This window comes from Triticum aestivum, chromosome 7A, assembly GCF_018294505.1.
Source record: "Triticum aestivum cultivar Chinese Spring chromosome 7A, IWGSC CS RefSeq v2.1, whole genome shotgun sequence".
NCBI lineage: Eukaryota > Viridiplantae > Streptophyta > Magnoliopsida > Poales > Poaceae > Triticum > Triticum aestivum.
In genome coordinates, this window is record NC_057812.1 from 515,754,207 (window position 1) to 515,763,845 (window position 9,639).

Sequence of the window (9,639 nt, forward strand, 5' to 3'; positions counted from 1 at the left end):
GCACCACATTGCACAATGTATAACCAAACCAAGCATGCTTGACAACTTGGAAATATAGCAATTGTATTCGTTTCTCATGTATTTCGTAAAGATAAATTTGATTTTTTCTCACATGGAAGACAATAAAAAATTGCAAACTGAAGAATTGAACATCACATTTGCAGAATTGAACCAAACAGTTAACTGAAGACAATAACTAATTAACAAAACAGTTAATAAGTGAGCACCACACTCCATGACATATAGAACATGTACACTAGAGCAACAGATTGCATGGTAAAATTAGATAGCACAATTCACTAGAATTTGTGAAGGAAAGGCGGGAGCAGCACATGCAACAAGTAAACCGAGCATGCTTAACCGGCGTAGCTAGCAAATGGCAAGGTGCTCCTTCAAGATCTGGGGGTCGGCATGAATGGCAGCCATCGCGACCTCATCCGTGCGTGCGGCTGCGATTTGCTTCTCCGCTGCCAAATGCTCCTTGAGATCCTGGCTATACTGCATGCACCATGGCTTAGGGCGGCGCTTATTTGGTAGAGGGGTCGGTGATTTGGGTGGAATGTGTAGTGCTCATGCCGGTAGTCGAGGCATGTGGGATGTGGAAGGAGGAGGAGGATGGGTTCGGGTGTGGATTACCTGCCTGGATAGACAAGGCCGAGCAGCATGAAGGAGGGTCACCGACGAGGAGGCGGCACTGCAAGCGGGGAGTGAAGGTTTTAACTTGGTAAGAAGGCGGAAAGAGGGGGAATGTGGCTTTTGGTAAGGGGATGGGGCGGGGAGGTAGATATTTCCGCGGAAGCCGAAAATTTGGAATCGCTTCAGCCAAAAAACTGGCGTGCAAAGTGTCATCAGACACGGTCCCTTATTCAGAACTGTGTATATGATATGTGGACATCACAAATGATTCAGATAGCTTCACCCGTGTGTGATGAGTTTGAACGTCAAAAGTTTTGGTTCGAATTTCCATGGTTACAGTGGTCATCCACGTCATTGCATTATTTGGGTACACAAAGGAGACTACAGCACACCTACACTTCTTAACCGAGCAAGTTCAGCAGTTAAACAGAGATAGCTGACCTAAACATTACTCTAACAAATTAAAGACCGGCACTCTTAATTAAACAAAACAAAGAGTACTACTACGAGTGGTGCTCGTCGATCTCCGCCACCGCCTCCATCTCCAGCTCGCGTCGACGGTCTCTTGGGGAAGGGGCTCCATGGCATCCATCGCACCATACTCGGCAAGAATCTCGCCATTCGTGTCCGCCATCTCTTTGGAAAAGGCCGCCAAGAGTTGGGCATGTGCAGACGCGATCTGGGCTTGGACGGGTTCCGTCATCGCAAGGTATGCGGCGGAGGAACGGACGGCTGCTCGAACGCTCTCGTGGATTGCCAACTCTTCGGCCGTGGGTTGCCAACCGTTGTCGAAGAAGCTTCATTCGATTTGTGCGGTGACCGCCAGGAGCTGGGCGTGCGCGGCTTCGACATGACCGTGGGCGGCCTCCATCAAGGCTAAGGCCACCGCTGCAGAACGGACAGCTGATGTGCCTCTCTCGCCAGTTGCTATCCCTGAGGCAGTTGTTGCTGCGGCCACCTGAGAAGTAACAATGGCCGTTTGGGCTGCCTTTGCTGCCTGGTCACAGATTGTGGCCGCGCTCTCGCTAGAGTGGGCCACCAAAGTTGCCCTCACGACGCGGTCCATGTGCCCATCTTTCACCGACGATGATTGAACAGTGAAATGATATTTGGGGAGCGAGCTCGTGTGCTTGAGATGTCGGCAGTGGACTGTAGCCGACGCACCTTCTCGCGTAAGCCATAGGCGTACTATACACCGACGGTGCTCCAGAATATTTTGTGCTGCATCTCACACGGTTGCTGGTAAGAAACTGTGTGCGATCTACTTGATTTTTTATCTTGATTTGAATTACATAATTTGGTCACAGCGGCAATGGACGGTGTTTAAATTGCTAGACCTTTTATCTAGAGTGAACATGCAACTATATGTGTGTCGTAAAAGAATTGGAATTATTCAGGGTTCGTTTGAACATTTTATACATTACATTGGTTTTCTAGCCATTTCAAGTGCATAATTCAAATTTGAACTACATGCACATGCTCTAGTGCATATAAATTGGTTGAAAAATCAAATCTGTGTTCTTGGGTGCATGCTTAGGTCCCATGCAAGAAATGGGAATGAATTTCAAACACCAGGGCACCGTTGATTGCCGGCCAAACATTGAGATGCCTGGTTTTAAAATTCTAGTAAATCCAAAACCCGTCTGAAATTCATGAAACTTGGCACGCTATCATGGAGCGGCATCAACATGCCATGGTAAAAAATTTGTCCCATTTGGGGCAGGTTTGGGTATATGCTTCTCACAAACCGGAGCTTCTCACAACAAGCATGATGGTTTTCGGTAGGGAACGTCCCACCTTTGGGGACGAAACGATATCCATTGCCTCTTATTGCATTCAATTTTTTTTCTCGTGTCAACATAGAACGACGGGAGTGTTGTGTGAATTTTTGTGATTTTTAGGGGTTCGTTTGGACATTTTTATGCATTAACTGGGTTTTCAATGCATTTATGTGCATAATTCAAATTTTAACTACATGCACATGCTCCAGTGCATATAAATTGGTTGAAAAAACAAATCTGTGTCCTTGGGTGCATGCTTAGGTCCCATGCAAGAAATGGGAATGAATTTCAAACACCAGGGTACCGTTGATTGCCGGCAAAACATTGAGATGCCTGATTTTTAAATTCTAGTAAACCCAAAACCCGTCTGAAATTCATGAAACTAGGCATGCTATCATGGAGCAGCATCAACATGTCGTGGTAAAAAATTTGTCCCATTTGGGCAGGTTTGGGTATATGCTTCTCACAAACCGGAGCTTCTCACAACAAGCATGATGGTTTTCGGTAGGGAACGACCCACCTTTGGGGACGAAACGATATCCATTACCTCTTATTGCTTTCAAAAATTTTCTCATGTCAACGTAGAACATCAAGAGTGTTGTGTGAATTTTTGTGATTTTTCGGGGTTCGTTTGGACATTTTATGCATTAACTGAGTTTTCAATGTATTTATGTCAATAATTAAAATTTGAACTACATGCACATGCTCCAGCGCATACAAATTGGTTGAAAAAACAAATCTGCGTCCTTAGGTGTATGCTTAGGTCCCATGCGAGAAATGGGAATGAATTTCAAACACCAGGGCTGTCGGCGTTCTGGGAACGGGGGTCCCCAGACTTTCCTGCCTGCGGCCTGCGGCGTGGCTCAAAGGGGGCCCAGCACGACCCGTCTTCATCAACACAGACCCAAGACCCTCGCGAGGGGCCAAGCCTCATGGGGCGGATGACACGGAGCTTCCTCAGGCACGGCCTCATCAGGCTGGCTCACGAGGAGGCGGAGAGATCAAGGCGGGGTACCTCACGAGGTGCCCGTGACGCAAGCCATGACGACCAAGGGTGCCAGGCGGGCGCTAGCCGCGTAGTGTCCTCCTTTCCTATTTGGTGCAAAGGGATCAAGCGCAGGCGAGAGCATCAAGCAAAGGCACCCGTTTCGGTGCAACAAGACCAAGACCAGTCCAACGGCAGGGAGGAAGTCATTGTGGAGCCCAAGCCAGCGTCACCACCAGAGCCTTTGGCAGGCGAGGACCAACTTTAGTCAGGATAAGTGTACCAGATGTTCCCCTTCAAAATGGCCAATTGTTGGCGCCCTTCCCGCTCAATATTTGCGAAGAGGCCCAGGGCCTTTGCCTATAAATAGGACTAGCCACCCCCAGGGTAGAGGGATGGAAATCGGAGGGAAAATCGAGAAGGGAGAGAGAGAGAAGGGCGACTGAACTCCTCCTAGCAGTTCATCCCCCAGCCAAGAACAGACCCTCGCGAGGCTGTTCTTCCTTGTATTGCTCATCATCATCAGCCCAAGAAGCAATCCACCACACCACACACTGGAGTAGGGTATTACACCACAACGATGGCCCGAACCAGTATAAACCCTGTGTCTCTTGTGCTGTTCTTTCCATAGCTTAGATCTTAGCGAGGCGGAGGGGTGCAGGTAGGTAGAAGGCGAAAGCTCCGTGCGCACCCCAGTGTTCGAACCTCAAGGGTCTGCCGGAACCCGAAATCCGATATTTGGTGCGCCAGGTAGGGGTGCGCCGGAATCCACCTTCTACCGCTTTGTGTCCCGTCGCGTCGTCATCACCATGTCCGGTGACCAGGCGGGTAACCCAAATCCATGGGCGGCGTGGCCCGCCCGCGCAGAGCCGCTCGGCTCGGGCGACCCCGTGCCCCAGGCAGCTCGTGGTCCGCAGGGCGCTGCGGGCCGCGGGCGACGTGGACATGCTTCGACATGCGGTCGGTAGCAAGGGCCTCCAATCACGCCGCGACCACGACACGGTACACCCGCCGGGAGCAGGCGAACTCGAGGGCCGCGCTCACGGTGGCCCGAGAGCTGCTGCAGTGCAGGCTGCTGGAGGGCGGCCGCGATGTACTGCTGGAGCAGGTGGTAGAGCTCCTGGGCTTCGCCGCCTCGGGGACTCACCCCTTCTGCACCCAGCTCCTATCTCAAGCCCAGGGCAGCCCACGCGGGGGCTCCACGCGCGCCCGCGGGCTCCAAGGCTACCCCAACGCCGGTGAAGCTATTGGCACCGGACCGGCGGCGGCGCTGCCCCCGCTCCCGGTCCACGCAGAAGGACTCGACGCGACCCGCGGCCCCAGTGGGCAGCGGCGCTACCACCCCACAGTGGGCGCGTCAAGCAGGACTGCGTGGCACGTGGAGCACTACGGCGTGGCCTTCGGGATGACGGCGCCAGAAGAATACGTGCCCCTCATGATGGACCAAGGACACCCTCATGAGGGCGAACAAGGCTCGCTCCTCAGCCCAAGCTGGGGGGACGAGGCGCTAGAAGCTGAGCCCTTCCAGGAGCCCCGGGACGGTCCCACTGGCCACGCTGGAGGCAACGATTATCAGGTACCGCTAATTCCTCAGGAGCAGGCATACGCTAATCATGGACCGCAGGAGGTGCAGGTCGCCACAGCGAGCAACTGCCCCGCTCCCACAGTCTCCTACCCCTCGGGAGGAGGGCGCACGGGGCTGCAGGAGAGGGGCCGAGATCCGACATCACCACCGCGGCGTTCGGAGCAAGGTGTTCTCAGGAGGTAGGCCCTCTGCTGGGGAGGTGCCTCAGGGCCTGCCCCTGGCGGAGGACCCGTGGTCGTCGGGGGAACCGCTGGCGACCGCTCTACCCCATCGGCGGCGTCCTGGTTTCCGGTCGTCGTTGATGGCACTAGAGTGTGGCGCAAGGCGGGGCCCTCGTCTGGCGATATGAAGCAAGGCCGGTACCTGTGAAGAAGGCCCAGTGCCTGTGAAGCTCGCCGCCCCGTGACACTCTCACGTAATAATGAGTGGGGTTGTACACGCCCCGGAGTCTCAGGGGTGCCGGCCTCAGGCCCTGGGGCTCCCTCCCACGCCCAGTGGCAGCACTTAGCTCCGCGCTGGTGAGAAGACGTCCAAGACTAGATTAGGTGCCGGACGCGGCCTTTTGTCTGTTTTCATTGCTTTTCCCTTTTGGTTGTCACTTTCCCCCGCTGGATTTAAGTTGGATTCGAATTTGAGATTTGCGTGTGTTCGGGGAAGGGGTGCTTAGTCTCGTTCGAGCAATTTCTCGCGTTTTGATTACCACTTCGCCTCAGCTGCCTCCCCTCGTGAGCCCCTCGCGAGCCGGGTCAGGCCCAGCTTGCGCGCAGCCCAGACTGCCGCCGCCGCATCCTCTCAGGAGGGTTTTTTATTGCAGATCCTACGGATTCAATCAGGGAACACTCGGGACACCACAACCTCCCACAGGCTACCTCAGGGCCTGCACGGGACAAAGGTAAATTAGCCGACCAGCCCGTCGCTTAAGCCAACCACTTGGCGTGGGCGCATGGGCAATGTAACGTCTACTAATACGATGAACACAAGTTTTACATGAGGGGCTCCCCCTCCAAAATGCTCTCACAGCCATCAGGCCAAAACCTGAGTTCTATTCATGCAGGGTAAGGAAGCAGGAACGATGCACAATCAGTCGGATAAATCCCCCAATGCGTCCTCAGGAGCACCACCCGAACCGTTGCTGGCGTCGCTGGACTCGCCATCGCTGTCTGCGTCGCCGCCAGCGGCGGCAGGGCCGTTCACCACACCGCCCTCGTCGGCAGCCACGATCATGCCGTCGTTGTCTGAAGCGAAGGCCCTGACAAGAGCATCCACATTGTCTTCCACCCAGTGCGCCAGGTCGTCTCGGACGGCCTGGGGGACTGGGGCGATGGCGGCGTCGAAATCGAAGTGGGGATCCATGTTCCGGAGATGGCTGAAGACGCGAGAAAAGGCGCGCCCGAGCAGGGCGCGGCTCCTCTCCTCCACCAACCTGTCAGCCCTGACCGACCGCGCCTCCAGCTGCGTCACCACGTCGGTGAAGAACTGAAGGTTGCCGGCGTAGTTGACTGCGTGCGGCTCGCCAACAGCCGCCTCGCAGATGTTGCCCAAGGCTGTGTTGGCTCTCTCCCGGAGCGTGGTGAGCATGGGGCCGTGCTCATGCTCCAGGATCCGCCGCTGACGTATCTCGTCCGCATTCTGGCGCGCGACGACCTCAGCCTCCTCCACCCGCTGGCGAAGAAGGAGCACCTCGGCCTGGGAGGTGGTTGACTCCCCTTGCGCTACCTCAAGGGCGGCCCGAAAAGCATCGGCCCGCCGCGTCGCTTCCTCCAGCTTGGCCCTCAAGGCAGCAGTCCTACCTTCAGCCTCGGCCGGATCAACCCCAGCCTCTCCTCGAACTCGTGCTCGAGGTTCAAGCGCGCCATCGCCACCCGACGTCCGACCTCCTCCAGGACACGGGCTTCCCGTGCAGCGACATCATCCTCCGCCTGCGTCACCAAGCGCTCCCTCGTCTCCAGACGCTCGTACTCGCGGGTACGTTCGGCGGCTTCCAGCGTCAGCGCCTCCTCACGCTTCTGGAGCTCTGCTGGGTCGCCAAGGCCACCTTCATCGACGCGAGGGCTGCCTCGCGCAGCTCCACTTGCTCCTCCAGTGAGTGGCACCAGGCCAGGAGCTCCCGAGCCCGCTCCTCCGCCGCCTCTCGCCGCCGGTCAGCTTCCCGGGCCTCCTCAGCGGCCCAAGATCGGGCCTCCCGAGAGGCCACCAGCGACGCCTTGGCCTCTGCGTCGTCAAGATCGCGCTGACGGCGCGCAAGGGCGATGGCGCCCTCCAGCTCGCGCCTCTCTGCAGCCAGGCGCAGGCCCTCGGCCTCAAGGCGCGCGTCTTCATCAGCAAGCTCCTCACCAAGCAGGCTCACCGCGTCAGCCGCCCTTCGAAGGAATCCTTGGCGAAGAGCGCGACGCTCCCGGGCGCGCTCGAGCACGTCTTCCACACCATCATCTGCCCCAAGCAAGCGCCGGGGGCCACGAATCAGCACTCCCCCTCCGGGCAGGGGGCTGGGGGCTGGCACCCTCGCGACGGCCGGGCACGCCACGCCAGAAGCCCGGCCTGGAGCCAGCCCGTCCCCAGATGAAGAGCGCAGGGAGCGCCTCAGCCAATCGCAGTCCACGACCAGGCGAGAAGCCCACGGCAGGCTGGCTATGCCACGAGAAGGCCCGCGAAGGAGGATCGCGAGGTGCGCAGGGCCACGATGCGCCTCGGGACGGTTCGCCTCTCCGATCGCCCTCACCACAAGGGCTCTGCTGCTCGGAGCGCTTGAGGACGGTGGAGGGGGCGAAGCCAAGGGGGACGGCACCTCAGCCGTCTCCGCGAGCTCGGCTGGAAGGGGCCTGCGGAGCAAGGATCAGTAAAAGCAACAGAAGGATCGGGAGCTGGGAAAGGAGAAGGCTTACTCATCAGTGGCGAAGTACTTCCTACGCTTCAGCAGGCGACAAGGGTAATCGTCGCCCAGGGCCTCCCTTCTCTTCCGGAGGGCCTCAGAGTCCATGCGGAAGCGGCCCAAGAGTTGAGCGCAGGGATCAACCTGCGACGAAGACGGAGCGTCAAGGTGATCCGCGTCAGGGGCGCCTGCCTGATGCGCGCTGCCAATCGCCTCGCCAAGAGAAGCGGCTGGAGCCTCAGGGGCCTCAGTCGCAGGCGCTGAGGGCAGCAGCTTGCCACCCTCAGCCTTAGCGGCACGAGCCCCAAGAGGTGCTCCCTCATGAGCATCGCCCGACGCTGTCACCCCGCCGGGAGCCCCCTCGGCCTCTGGCGCCTCATGCCTCCCTGCTCCACCACTTTAGGAAGAGTCTCCTTGGCCGACTGGAAGGGCAGTCACCATCACTGGGTTCTCGCGAGGCCCCTGGAGGCCGGCGGGGCGTGGCCCCCACTCATCAAAGATAGGCATCTAATTCACAAAATCTCCCCTGTTCTCGCAGAGGTACAGCAAGGCCCCTCCCTGCTGGATGCTGCCAGGGTTGGGGTCCCCAGTCAGGATCAAGAGCACTATCCTCAGCACTTCAGGCGTCAGGTCCTCTTCTTGGAGCCTCATACGATCATCACGCCCGCTGAAGGCCCACATCCAGCGGGAGTGGCGTTGGAGAGGAGCAATGCGGTGAAGCAAGAACTCCTTCACCACCTTGGGCGCTGTCATGCCAAGCGACCTCAAGAACGCGAAGCAGTGCCAGATGAAGACGAGTCGGGGGCTCTCAAGCGTCTCCTGGCCCCAGCCTGAATTGGGGACAGCAGGCGAAGTTGGCTCCGATAGCAGGGGGCTGGACACCCCTACATCCACATACAGCCACCGCTCGCGGAACCCAGCCGCAGGCGGAGGGAGCCTGAAGTCAATCCCTGAGGCCACTGTCTCAGACGCGGCAGCGAAGCTCACGCACGCCGAGCATTGGGTAGGGTCGACAAGACATAGAGAGAAGATGTGGCGTAGCAAGGCAACCGAAGAAAGGATGCCCATCATTGCCTCGCAAACAAAGGCGAAGACCGAAAGAAGGGTGATGGATTCAGGACCCAGATGCATCATGTGGATCTGATAGTGGGAAAGCACGGCATTGAAGAAATCAGAAAAGGGGGGAACCAGACCCGCCCACAGGGCGTCGGAAAAATACTGGACCTCGGTGACTATCCTGTCGATGGAGAAGTGGGAGGCGGGCCAGGCCGTCATCCTCCCGCATTCGTTGAAGATAGTGGCCAGAGCCGAGCTGACCTTGCCCAAGCCCTCGGCGGGGCCCGCCAACGGCGGCGAGCAAGGCGGAGGCATGGGTTTCTTCCCTCTTCCCTTCTTCGTCGGAGCCATGGCGATGGGAAGGGGGAAGGTTCGAGATTGGGTTGAAAACATAAGCTGGAGTTCGAGCGGAGGAAGGACAGAGGGCGCTCGAGCAACAGAAAGGGGAGCGGCTGTGTACGACTACGAGTCCGCCTAGCATGGCGCAAAATAAGGGGGCATGGGGGAACAGTGCCGCCCACGTCCAATCAACTGCCACGCGGCGCCCAAGGCTGCAGGCTGTTAGGGCCCATGGCGCTTCACTCTTGCCCTTTCGCCTCCCTGCACGGCCAAGTCCGGGCGCGCCATGGGCCCGGGGGCTACAGTGGATGTTCTGGGAACGGGGGTCCCCAGACTTGCCTGCCTGCGGCCTGCGGCGTGGCTCAAAGGGGGCCCAGCACGGCCCGTC